At 41.9% G+C, this 14,484-nt stretch overlaps 1 protein-coding gene across 3 annotated transcripts in view; it reads right to left on the minus strand.

The window, feature by feature from the left end:
• Positions 1–14,484, minus strand: part of PLBD1 (phospholipase B domain containing 1) — a 68,578-nt gene that overhangs the window by 8,852 nt on the left and 45,242 nt on the right. The gene's annotated exons all lie outside the window — the stretch shown is intronic.

Here is a 14,484-nt window from a genome sequence, read left to right on the forward strand (position 1 = left end):
ATTTCTACTAACATGCGAAAATTACTTGCCCACGAACCACCTAATACCACCTCACCAGCACTATGCAGGCCGCACACGGAGAAACACCAATGTATCTGAAACTTTTGTAATCGGGAAAGACAAGATGAGGCACAGAGAGGTGAGGGCATCTTTCCAGGACCATACAGCCAGCTGCTGGTAGACCTGGGCCTAAGGTGCAGGTCCTTGACCCAGTCCAGTGCTCTTTCCACTAAGTGTGAACCCCCATGCTCAGCCTTTATGGCTGGCCTTCTTCAGGCTTAATGAAGGCAGGAGGAGGAAGGCTTCATGGAGGAAGTAGACCTGGAACTGAGTCTGAAAGCTTGTATAAGAGTTGACTAGGGGGCACCTGGGGGCTCCTTTGGTTAAGCGACCGACACTTGGTTTTGGCTCAGGCCATGATCTCATGGTTGGAGATCTAGCCGGTGCAGGGCTCTGTGCTCAGTGCGGACTCTGCAGGAGATTCTTTTCCTTCCCTCTCCCTCCCCCTCTGCTCCTCCCCAAACTCACGCTTGTGCTCTCTCCCTAAAATAAAAATAAATAAATAAATAAATAAATAAAAAAGTTGACTAAGAAGAGAGCAGTAAACAACACAGGTATGAATAAAGATGTACAGCTGGAATAGATGTGGCATAAGAGGCTGGAAGTTTGGGGAGGTGGAGGCAAAGAAACATCAGAAAATACAGATGGCCATGGGGCACCTGGATGGCTCAGTGGGTTAAAGCCTCTGCCTTCAGCTCAGGTCATGATCCCAGGGTCCTGGGATCGAGCCCCGCATCGGGCTCTCTGCTTAGCTGGGAGCCTGCTTCCTTCTCTCTCTCTCTCTCTGCCTGCCTCTCTGCCTACTTGTAATCTCTATCTGTCAAATAAATAAATCTTAAAAAAAAAAAAGAAAATACAGATGGCCAAAGAAGACATCCAGATGGCCAACAGATGCATGAAAACATGCTCAACATCATGCATCATCCAGAAAATGCAAATCGAAACTACAAGGAGATACCACCTCACACCAATCAGGATGGGTAAAATAAAAAAAAAAAAAATCAAGAAACAAGTGTTAGTGAAGATGTGGAGAAAAAGGAACCCTTCCCTTTTTTTTTTTTTTTTTAAGATTTTGTTTATTTGACAGAGAGAGAGAGAGAGAGAGAGACAGCAAGAGAGGGAACACAAGCAGTGGGAGGGGTAGAGGGGGAAGCAGGCTTCCTGCTGAGCAGGAAGCCCATTACAGGGCTTGACCCCAGGACCCTGGGATCATGACCTAAGCCAAAGGCAGACCCTTAACAACTGAGCTACCCAGTCACCCCAAAAAGGAACCCTTCCCTGTGCACTGCTGGTGGGAATGCAAACTGGTGTAGTCCCTGTGGAAGACAGTATGGAGATTCCTCAAAAAGTTAAAAATAGAACTACCCTATGATCTAAGAATTGCACTACAGAATATTTACCCAAAGAATATGAAAATACTAATTTGAAGGGATACATGCCCCCTATGTTTATTGCAGCATTATCTACAATAGCCAGTATGTAAGCATCCCAAGTGTTCATTGATAGAAGAATGGCAAAGAAGAGGTGCTATATATGTGCACACACACACACATACACACACACAGTGGAATATTACTCAGCCATCAAAAAGAATGAAATTTCCATTTGCAATGACATGGATGGAGCCAAAGATTATTACGCTAAGCCAAATTAAGTTAAAGACAAATACCATAGGATTTCCCTTATATGTGAAATTTAAGAAACAGAATAAATGAACAAAGAGAAAATAAAGAGATAAACAAAAAACCAGACTCTGAATTATAGAGAACAGATGGTTACCAGAGGGGAGGTGTGTGGGGGCATGGGTAAAAGAGGTGATGAGAATTCTTTCCTTGTGATGAGCACTGAGTAATGCATTGAATTGTTGAATCACTATACTGTACACCTAAACTAATATAACACTTAATGTTAACACATTAGAATTAAAATTAAAAAAAAGAAAATATAGTTGGACAGTCATTCATTTATTCATTCAGTGAACAAAGTACTGTGCATCTTCTTTAGACCTGGTAGGGATAGGTAGGGCGCAATCAGATAATAGGATCACCCCAAGCTAACGCTAAGACCTCAGAGCTGCAATGGGAGTCAGAAAGCCTGCATTTGAATTCTCCACATTGCATAGAGCAAATCTGGCCCTCCTTATTTTATCCCTTTGTTCCTTATTACCTTCCTCTGATAACCTGGGACTAAGTGATGTCATTCAGCGCTAATGGTATAATTTTAATTTCTGGAAATTTCTGAGTGAGAAATTAACATGATCCGGGCAGTGTCCAACTAACTCATAATGAACTTCCCCAAGGCTGTCATTGGCCTATTAGAAGTCTGTATAAATAACAGAAGCTTGCACATTCCAGGTGGGATAAGGACTGATGAGTGGATGGTGCCCTTGAATGAAATTTTCAAGAGCATCTGCTTTTGGAAGACATAGCCGGGACATTGGATGCATGGCTTCACAAGCAGTGTGGGATGGATTTCAATGACCATTCATTCACCTCTTGGGCTGGGCTCATTTTGCAGTGTTCAATCTGTACAACCATACTTGGCGGACTTGGGCAAGCTTCCTGGTAAACGATCTCCATGGACTGGAATGTCACATTTCTGGCATAATAAACTTGCTAATTCACTCCTTGTAGCAATCTCTATGAACACAAGAGGGCAGCGTTCTTTAATATGTGTGAGTGACTAGGGCCAACAGGTAAGAAGCTGTGGTTTGCCCAAGAGCAAGACTTTATTACAGATGGAAAAATGTAGGCCACCATTCCAGAGTTCTGGAACAAAGAGAATGAACTGGCTTGCAAAACAACTCCAGTCAAGACGGTTAATTCTATAGGTTAGAGTTTAAGATGAAATAAAAAGGAAAAGGCCGAGTGGGGACAAAGTCGTGAAACATTACAGGAGAGATGTTCTTTGCCAGGGTTGAATTATATTCTTGCTTTTATCTGTCAATAGCAGCTTTGAAAGGCAGGCAATTCTAAATCAGGAGGAAGTGAAACACTCAAATAGGAAAGCCAGCCTGCAAATCACATTTCATAGTTCGTTCACTGCTGAATTTAATTAAGAAATAAAAAGGAACCCTGACAGTTAATAAATCTCAAGGCTTCAATTACTTGAATCACAAAAATAAACAGAGACCACTGCCCTCTGATGCCATTTAGACCTATCGCTTAGTACAACCCAGAAAAAAACGTAGCCTTGTTATCCTATCGGGTGCATTTAAACCACGCCCATTTCCGTATTGCATTAATTAGCGGCTGTAAAGCTCCGAAGACCGAACACCTTCATTCTTTTCCCTAAAGAGTAGAAGCAGTGTTGACCAAGAGCATAGGTAACACACAACTCAGCGCCAGGAGTATGGATCATGTTTATAAAAATAGCTGTGCTATGTCTTCACACACGTGCCACCCCTCCATATTCTCTGCTGTGTGACCTTGCAGCGCCTCCCATCAAAAGACGCCCATTTCCTGTCTCCTCCGTCTGGGCTGGATTTGGAACTTGCTTCAGCTAACAAAATGGGCGGATTCTGACGCTAGGCCTCAAGAAAACTTGCACACTTCTGCTTCCTCTCCTGGAACCTTGGTATTGTCTTGTAAAGAAGCCTTGCTGAGCCTGGTCTCTAAGTGAGAAGCCACATGGAGGAGGACAACCATCCAGCCAAGGTCAAGCTCTAGGCTGCCAAGCCCTAAATGTGTGAGGGAGTTCTTCCAGCGTCAGCAGAGCTGCACACCCACTCCACAGACGACCACGGATGCGCGAACCTGAGCAGCTGAGGTGTCCAGAGGGAGCCACTTAGTTGGCCTGTGGACTCAAAAGCGATAGGAATTACATATTGTTTCGAGCCACAAAGTTTTGGGGGTTATTTCTTATACAGAAAAAGCAAACTGACATCACCATAATAATAATAATCCAATTATACCACATATTTTGTTTTGAAAGGTCTGAAAGCCGTTTAACACCGGTGGGTATGACGCTTAGGGAATTCTCTTGCCTTCCTTTCGTAGCAAAGGAAAGCACAGTAACTTTGTACCATACTCTCAGCCTTTCTGCTTAGCTTCTTCCCACTACTGAAGACGGACAATGTCACTTCTCTGCCCCACGGAGAGCACCAGCCTGGGCCAGGCTGTCTGCCTTCTCTAAGCCAGTGTGGCAACCAGTAAGTAAGTGTGTATCACACACAGAGGATATCCCAAGCTCTGTGCAGTAATTCCCAGTTCAGAGACTATATCAGAATTCCCTCAGGAGCTTTTCCAAGAGGCTCATGCCCCGACGGCCCCCTCAGCATCCCCCGGCCCCCCCCCCCCCCGACCCCTTAGAGCCTCCACCAGAACCCCTGCTCTACAGCCGCTGCCTGCAGAGGATGGCTCTTCTCCTTCCTCACGCTTACTAAGGGTGGCCTGTGGGGCTCCCTGTTATCCCAGGATACCAAATCCTACAGCCCTTCATTCTGCCTGCTCAACCAGGGACCCACGTCTCCCCACCTTCCTCTAGAGCAGCATTTATTTGCTTGTCTTCCCGCCAAGATTCTAACTGGTCGCAATCCAATTCCACTTCTCCTTCCAGTGATTATTCTTCAGTCAAGGAAGAATTTATTGAGTCCATTTCTGCCTAATCCTGCAGTAGGACTGTGATCCGTGGAGGATTCTTACTATTGTGTGTTTAGGCGCAGGAGCCCATACTGTGGAGACAGAGTGTCTTGCCATGGTCCCCATAAGCGAATGAGTAGGTCTCGCTACTATTTAGGGTGACTGCCGAGAAGTCGGCATTGTCTTTCATCAACATTCTGTTATCATCCACATCAGAACAAAATCTGTTTTTCTTCAATAACAAATTATCATCTTATTTATTTTATATTAATTTGTTTCCTGTTTTCTTTTCCATCTATCCCAAGGCATGTAAGATCCATGAGGGCAGGGCTTTTTTCTGTCTTGTTCACTCCAGCACCAAGAGGAGGATTTGACACCTACTAGGCGCTCAGTAAGTAAGTGTTAAATCTAAGGAAGAAAGAGAAGATAGTGGTGACTCACCACCTACCATACACCAAATGCCTTGCTTTAGAAGGTGGACGGCATCATCCGGCCTTCACAAATGTGGCACTGCGATGAGCTATTTTTTAAAAAAAAATTACGCAGCTATTTAAAGCGAATAAACAGCATTTTCAGTCTAAGACTGACCCTGAGCACAGGCCTATTCCACTATACCCTACGCCTGACGAATGTGATGGGAACAGGTGTGTCGTCTTGCAGATGGTGACAACACTTGACATGCGCAATGGGGCAAACACAGTAGAAACAATGAAAAAGAGAGTGAGTCATGGGGAGGTGCAGGTTTAAACAGGGTGGAGGGGGGGGATCACCTTACGACAAGTATGGAAAGTAAGATGAGATTTCTAAGATAGAAGAAGGAAATTTCCTGAGCCAGGGGTGGGGGCAGAGAGAGGGGTGGCCTGGGGAAAGGATGGCATCAGTGTTCCGGGATGGGGCAGAGAACCAAAAAAAAGGTGCTTTAGAAAACAGAAATGAAGTGCTGTAAGATCTATCTACAATCCTTCGAAACAGGTGCCCTTGTTCTACTTTCATTTCTTTTCTTCCCTTGGTTCTACTTTTTAAGAGGCAGAAGGCATAAATCTTGGCATGTATTAACTTGCAGACTGTGTCTATTTCAGCCTGACAATGGAAGTATGTGAGATAAAAGAGCTAACATGGAATTAGTCCAAGTAATTATAGTACACGAAGTGGGCAATTTTGTGACTTATGAAGGTAATAACATTATGGATTATGAGGGAAGCAACTACATTTTCTTGGAGCTCTGAGACTCTTTCTTCTTTCTTCCTGTGTACCTACTTTCAAGGATTTGAACTTCTTATGAGAAGAAGCTGAGCCAAGTCGTTGCTACAGACCAGTATAGAACTGCCAGGGTCTTAGTGAGTGGGTTTGGATCCCCTGTGCTAGAATCACCTGCTGGCATGTTTGCTACAAATGCTCCAGCCCAGACCAACTGAATAAGAAGGTCTATGGACACACTTTGGAATTTGCATTTTTAGCAAGCTCCCCTGGGAACCCTTAGGTCGAAGGGGTGTGTATACGTGTGTTTAGGGAGGTGAGGGAATGCCTGGATGTTATACAAAGGAAGGGGGCTCCCCACAGGCTTGATGAGACACCCTAAGTGCATTCCAGAGAACCTCACTTAGAGATAATTAAGCGTGAAGACTCAGCCTCTTGGGAATCATTGTTCCTGGAATCCTGGATTGAAACACTTTGAATAGAACCCAGCTTTGTTCCCCCTGCAAGAGCTCCACCCCCTGGCATGCCTGGGAGGGTCTTTGAGCTCAGGGCTCTTTTTTCAGTCTTAACCCTTTGACTTAAAAGCAAACCGAACCATTTCTGAAATAACAAACAAGAGATAATTATAGTCAGATATAGTGTTTGAACTCAATCCCCAACCTGAGTCTAGTGATTTTGAGCATGTTATTTAACTTTTCTGAACCTTTTTTTTTTTTTTTTGAAAATACGATACCCTCCTTGTGAGGTTTTTGTGAAAATTAAATGACATCCCACACACCAAATGTTTAGACTAGTGTCAGTTACTGGGGAAGGCACATAAATAGGAAATAAACAAATGCTTTTTTTTTTTTTAATTTCAATAACAAGTTGAGCACAAACGAGTTTATAGCAATTTATTTAAAACTTGAGTGCTAAAATGAAAAAAAAAAAAAAACAAAAAAAAAAAACTTGAGTGCTGCCTAAATCCACTAAAACTAGTTGGGTTCAATTCAAGTCATTTGTAATCAGGGTGGCTACAGAGGAGGAGCTTCAAGCTCCAACGTCTGCGCTGAACACACAGAACTTCATCTGAAATGTCTCAATAATAATTCCTGAACATCTTGGATTCCTGTTCTCAAATCAAAGTTGTAAGAGAGAGAGCGGTATGGAGTATGGAGCAAACAATTATTTTGTTTACCCCTCTCTCCCCCTTGCAGTTCCCGCCATGGCCACACGGGGGTGCGCCACCCATTACCTGTGTCCCTCTTTTTAATTCCCATTCTCTCTTTCTTTCCCTCTTTCTTCCTCCTTTGCTTCCATAAATATTTATTTAATGATTACAGTCATTGCAAGGCTTATGTGCTGGCTCTGGGCGCACAGGGTGAATGTGGAGTAAATGAATACAGAATATGAATATGGGCTCTGAAGAAATTATGCGTTGGGTACCAGGAAAGCTCAAAGAAAAGACAGCTTACTCATAACAGAATTGAATTTAAAAAAAAAAAAAAAAAGATACCTGGAAAGTCTCCAAATTTTTGGAAATTAAACAATACATTTCCAAGTGAGTCATGGATTAAAGAAATCATGTAAGAAATAATAAAATATTCTAAACTGAATGAAAATAAAAACAAAACATACCAAAATGTGTCAGATGCACTGAAAAGGAGTGTTTAGGAGGAAGTTTTATAGTTTTATTTTCTTATAGTAGAAAGCAAGAAAGATAAATTACCTGGGATTCTACCTCAAGAAGTTAGAAAAAATAAAAGTTGATTAAGTTCACAAAAAGAGAAAATGATAAAGAATGGAAATCAATGAAGAGGAAAAATGAACAAATAATAGGAAACAAATCAATGAAAATAAAATCTGGCCATTGGAAAATATCAGTTAATTGACACATCTAAGGCTAGAGTGAATAACAAAAAAGAAGATATAGCATCATGAATGATTAAAGGGACTTAACTAGGATCCTACAGACAGACATTAAAAGGCTCACAGAAAATATTATAAATAGCTTTATGTCAATAAACATGATAACATCGGAGAAATGAAAACTCTTTGAAAGACAAATTTTTAAAATTGGCTCAAGACCAATTAGAAAACCTGAATAGTCCTATTATCAATGAAAGAAATTGAGTTCATAGTTAAAAACTTTCCAACAAAAAGCCCATGTCTAAATGGCTCAGTTGATGAATTCTATTAAACATTTAAGGGAAAAATATATTGCTAGTTAGTCCTACACAAACACTTTCAGAAAACACAGAAGAAAAAAAAATAATTCTAAACTCAGATTATGAGGACGGGTATACCAAGACACCAAAACTATTACAAGAAACCACAGACCAATATCTCTCATGAATATAAATGAAAACATTCTTAACCAAATATCGGTAAGTTGAATAAAAAATAAATAAAAAGAATAATATGACTAAATGGGGATAATCCCAGGAATATCAAGCTCGTTTCACATCTGAAAGTCAACCCATGGAACTCACCATATTAATAAAGAGAAAAATCACATGATTCTTTTAATAGAAGCTGAGAATTTCACAAAAATACGTTAAACGAAAACATTAAACAAAATAGGAAGGGAGGGGATCTTCTTTAAACTTATAAAGGGTAACTCCAAACACCTACAACAAACATCATACTTTATACTGAAACATTGAATACTTCTCCGCTAAGATCAGGAATAGCAAAGGATTTTCATGCCACTTCCAGTCAGCACTGTGTTGGAGGTCTTATCAGTGCAATCACGCAAGAGAACAAAGACATACAAGGGAAGGAAGCAGTAAAACTGTCTGTACGCAGAGATGGCATGATTACGTATAGAGAAACATCCCAAGAAATCTACAAAAAAGCTGTTAGAACTGACAAGGGAATTTAGAAAAGTCCCAGGATACACAGTAAATATTAAAAAACAAAACAAAACAAAACTGTATTTCTGTACTGTGATGGTTTTAAAATTTTCATGTATTCTTTGCCATTCTTCTCTTTAAAAGATAGATTTGAATTTCCTTTCCTTGTTTGTGGGCTGATCACAATAATGTGCTTCCAATGAATAGAATGTGGTGGAAGTGACAATGTGTGACTCCTGAGATTAGGTCATAATAGGCATTGCTACTTTTGCCTTGTTCTTTTGGATCACTTGGTCTGCGGGGAGCCACGCACCTTGTCGTGAGGTTACCTGAGCAGTCCTGTGGAGAGGTCCAAGGAGAGGGGAACCGACTTGCCAGCACGATCTTGCCAACCACGTGAGTGAGTGACCTAGCTTCAGTTAAGCCATCATAGCTTTCCGCCCCTCAGCCCTTGAGTCTTCAGCTAAAGACCCAGACACAGAGAAGTAGAGACAAACCATCCTCACTGTGCCCTAATCTAAATTCCTGGTCTCCACAAAAACGACGAGATACTAAATGATTGTTTTGATCTCAAGCCTCTAGTGTTTGGAGTGGCTTGTATTGTTTAATTTTATAGTTTCACAATAGTGAAACTATAAAAGCACAGAACTACTTGAAAAGGAAGAAAATATCAATTCTGATTACAGTAGCATCAAACATTATTTTGATATCAAAATACTAAAGGTATATAAGACCCTTAGAATGAAAAACTACAAAGCTTTGCTCAAGTTAATGAGGACCTACGTAAACATAGATTTGATATTTGTGGATGGAAATACTCAGTATTACTGACATGTCGATTTACTTTGAACTGATTTAAAGATTCAATGTAACTGAAATCAGTAGCCCTTTGCAATGAGGTCTTCATACAGTGGTATTAGGTACCTTCGTGGTGATGCCATTCCCTGTGGGATTTCTCTCTCTGTCTTACTTTCTTGGTTCGTGACTGCAGGGTTAGAATCAGCAGTAGGCTGTACCCTGCTCGCATCAGTCTTTTACTTTCCTCAGTTGTTCGGTACAACAGACCACGGCAATTCAAAACCGATGGGATGCTTCCGGAACAAGGTTATCCAGGGCTACCGTCTTTAGAATTTTCAGAGCCCCACGTGCTTTATTTTTTGCAGGGCTCCTGCCTATATAAACAATTTGATGAAGAGGCAAACTGCAAAATTCACAGGCTCTTACGAGGTATAGGGACTTATAAATGAAGATTTAGAATAATGGGTATCTACCCTCCAACTGGGGCATGTGAAGATTCTTTAAAGCATCCGGGTACCATCTCTGTACATTCCTTATTAGGTGCATTGTTCCTGAATAATTATGTGTCACCTGCCACGAGAAGAAGGTGGCAATATTGTTATTATTCATAAAGCCAGGCCTCTTTGTAACCTGTCTGTACTCAATGTAGATTTCTTTGTCTGTGCCATTCCCTAACACCGTTTACTTACTGACCCTGCCGGTCTGCAGTCTGTCATGCTGCTGTCGAACACAAAAAACTCCCTCAAAAAATAATTAGTGCTCTTGTTAATGATGACTCCAGATGCAAAACTTACCCAGAATATTGAGAAAAGTGGGAATGCCAATTTGTTTCTGCCATTCGGAATTTTATAGCACAAACGTATGTCAGCATATTTTCCTTCTGTGTCCGTCTTCCCTTAGACTCCTTATGCTGTAACCATTGCATTCCTAGAATGTGATTTCCTCCTGCACTGACGCTACCCTACAGTCCACACACCCCCACCTACAGGCGGGACAGGTGAGAAGCCTGTGGGCAAAGCCAGAAGGGCAGCTCCTGTCTCACAAAGTGTATCTGTTTGGCTAAAGACTGGCCTGAGAGAGTAGGAAGTTACCTCACGGGGACATGAAATCTGTGGCAAAGGTCTGTATCATGGAGTGAGATTCTCCAAAGCCTTTGTGAGGGCCAGGCCTAGCCCTCCATAGAGGACGGCCGCGTACATGGTACAGAGGCTGCAGGGGTGAGGTGACCACCTGAGGGCCAGCGCGGGACACCACGGTAAATTCCCTTGTTGCTTCCTCTGCCAACTTCCAGGGCTGTTGAAGGGAGGCAGGTCCACACACATGCTGTAGCCCGAGGGTAAGAGCGACTTGCAGTAGCCTGGAGCCCTGACCACACGTTGTGTCTGACATGAGGGCCACCTCAAATCATCCTGTCACCAACATTCTGTCTGCTCAGTCATGGGGCAAACATACTGTGATGCCAGCAGAAAAGATCTATCAGCTCAGCAGGACCTCAGATTGGCTTGAGTCCCAGCGCCCCCCACGTTGAAGAGCAACATCTTGTTGAATGTACGGATAAGGGTGGAGGGGAAGAGCTCTCAGAAGAGGGACGTCCGAAGACCAGGAGTCACGTGGGCTCCTGTCTAAGCCCAGCCCCACCTGGATGGCTCTGCTTTTCTGGCTAGTCCTGGGCACTAGAAGGATATTCTGAAAATTTCTGTAAAAGTGCTTCCTAAATTAGACATACATGGGGGATGGGGACAATTTTTTTTTTTTTTTAAGTAGGCTCCAATGTAGAACTTGAACTCAAGACCTGAGTTGAGATCAAGACTTGGACACTAAACTGACTAAGCTACCCAGGTGCCCACTCAATAAGACACATGGAGTGCAGGCCGGCTCCAGGATGCCCCAGAACTGCCAACCTGGCTGGTCTCCAGGCGCTGGAGGAGGCACTTCAGAAATTTTGAGGAAGGCACTTCAAAACTGGAACATCACTCCCCTGAGCCTGAGGACAGTCCCAAGGTTTATTAGCACCCGGCTTACTTGTGGTCTCCTTCTGACTTTCTCAGGACATTTCATATTAGGATCTTCAAGTGGAATCATTTCCCCAAGGGTAAAGGAAAATCCTACTCAGTTAAAAAAAAAAACAAAAAAACACAAAAAACAGTCTGGAAAAGATAGAAACTATGAAGCTACCAAGTCACCGTACCTTTTCTTGATTAAGATTAGAATTATTATCTTAGTTTGTTTCCTTGACATAACCACCTCATTTTTAGGGAGTCAACACCTGGGGTTCTGGTGAACACAGAGCGCGAGACTGACTTAAGTAAGTCTGAGTGTGCTGGATTACTACCGTTTCTTCTAGTCTCCTAGGCTGGACTACAACTTTGGGGGTGCTCTTCTGACAGCTGCCATTAGGTCATTATCTCTCAAGGATTCTGGCTAGGATAACGGGAGCTCATAGAAATTCCTGAATTGCTGAAGTAATTCAGCAGTCATTGTTGATATTGTTCTTTTCTTGAAGATGGAGCTCAGTCTTCCATCCACATCCTGACTGACCATCTACAAAACATTACATGTCTTGAGGTACCTGGATTATTTATTGCCTCAGGCTTCTAAATATTCTCCTGGCAACCTCTCTCATTCTCCTCCTCTTGTGGGCCAGATAATTCTAAAATGCAAATGTGTTAATGTCACGTCTACCACTTGTCACTTGAATGGTCTTCACTGTCCTCCATTCCGTCTTTGTGGCCTTCTCCCCATATTTTTTTTTCTTGCCTACAGGCCTTCACACATGCTGCTTGGCCAACACGGAACATTTTATTGCCCCACCATCCCCATTTGCTTCCTAATTTATACCTGTTTTTGCACCTCAATTTAAATTTTACTTTCTCGGGGCGCCTGGGAGGCTCAGTGGGTTAAAGCCTCTGCCTTCGGCTCAGGTCATGATCCCAGGGTCCTGGGATTGAGCCCCGCATCGGGCTCTCTGCTCTGCAGGGAGCCTGCTTCCTCCTCTCTCTCTGCCTAGTTGTGATTTCTCTCTGTCAAATAAATAAAATATTAAAAATAAATAAATAAATAAATTTTACTTTCTCTTGGAAGATATCCCAACATCCCCAAACTAGTCTTCTCTATTATTACACAAATCACACTTTAATCATTGCTTTTTTATTTGTCCCTTCCACCAGAATATAAATTTTGATAGAATAGGGACAGCATCTGTCCTGTTTCCCATCATAAATACTTTGCCTAGCATGACAATTTCATAGAAGATTGCAAACAAATAAATTAATTACATAATGTTTACAACTTCATGGAGTCAGCCTTTATATTAGTCTCATTCTACAGATGAGGAAAAGCTGAGGCCCGCCAAAGTAAAGTTTTAGGTTGGATTTCATACATGGAGGAACAGTTTATAGCTGTCCAAGTTCTACCGTTTTCCTTTTTGATGACATCAAAACAAAAAAAAATGTCTTTGTGTCTTGAAGCTTTAGTGTTTTTCAGGGCAATCATCTTAGTGGTCACTTCTACAGAATTGGGCAGGAGTGGGGGTTATGATGTACTATAAAAGTATGGATAGGGGTATTGGAAATCTCTAGAGTTATTTGTATCTTTAGAATAATGGTGTCTATACCATCCCAGTTATGTCATCTTTAATATGTGTCTCAGCCAAGTCACAAATATTTCATGACTTGATATTTCTGTTCTGACTCAGTAATTCTTAATACCCTTGCTCATATCACGAACAACCTCCAGATCCTGATACCACACTCCTAATCCTGGCACTCCTCCACCAACACCAGCAACAAACAAGCCACCCAGCTCTGCTCTGGGATCAGCAGCGCACAGGGGATGAAGCTCATGGCAAAGCTTAACTCCATACATATTGGATGAACCCAAAGTGGCCGGTGGATCCTTTACAATTCTTTGTAATAGAGATGAGATCCTCCACATTTTTCACGTTTGTTGCTTAGAACAAAACTGTCCAATGAAAGAAAATATGAATCATATTCCCACATTAGCTCCTGTAAAAACATGTTGGGTTAAAAAAAAAAAAAGTATTGCTTTCTCTCAGTTTAAATGCTCTAAAAATCTCTATTATCTACGTATCTATCTGTTCTGGAAAGATATATACACACATACTAATGTTAACAGACTTTTAGGTTTCTAGGAAATTCCTCCATGTCCTTCCCCATCACTACCTTAGGGATCCAGGATTATTCAGACTACAGAAGAACGCCATTCTGCAGAGATTTCAAAGTAGTGCAGGTAACATCTGAACATTGCCTTTTATTGCAAATAAGAGGAAGAATATGAGGGATCCAGGATTATTCAGACTACAGAAGAACGCCATTCTGCAGAGATATCAAAGTAGTGCAGGTAACATCTGAACATTGCCTTTTATTGCAAATAAGAGGAAGAATATGAGTATTTGACTGGCCTCGGTCTTGTGCTGTCCTTAAATTGCAGTCTAAAGGAATACAAAGAAATCAAAACACAGTCTAACTCTGAGAAAGGAGTGCCCAGCCCCACTCAATACTAAAACAATTAAGCGAGCAATGACAGAGATGGAATCAAAGTGTTTTCAAAGGAAGGATCGGGTCACAAGGACAGAACAATACAAAGTTATGCCACTGATCAGAATTCATAATAGGATGGTATTAATACTACCAAGAATAATAATACCAGAAGGGGTAAGATACTCTGACAAAGGTAGATAGATACAACAGGTGTTGGTATAACCGCCCTGTAAGTTACAAATATGTAATTAAATGTCAGAAGTGCCCACCTTGTATCCGGTGTTGGACTCTTAGATGTTTGGTAAGAATTTTCCCCTTGCCTTTACCCATGATGTTCCCCGAGGAGGTCCCAAACCTACAACTGAGAGGGCCAGTCCAGCTAGCGGAACTGTTTAGTTAGGTTCACACAGTGCATTTTGTTACATCCGTATTTTTATCTTCAGAAGTTGGAGGATCTGGCAACGCTGACCGCCATATTGCTGAGTGACAACATTCAGTGAGAGCTGAGCACTTGGC

The sequence above is a fragment of the Meles meles genome, chromosome 7 (genome assembly GCF_922984935.1).
Source record: "Meles meles chromosome 7, mMelMel3.1 paternal haplotype, whole genome shotgun sequence".
Classification (NCBI taxonomy): domain Eukaryota; kingdom Metazoa; phylum Chordata; class Mammalia; order Carnivora; family Mustelidae; genus Meles; species Meles meles.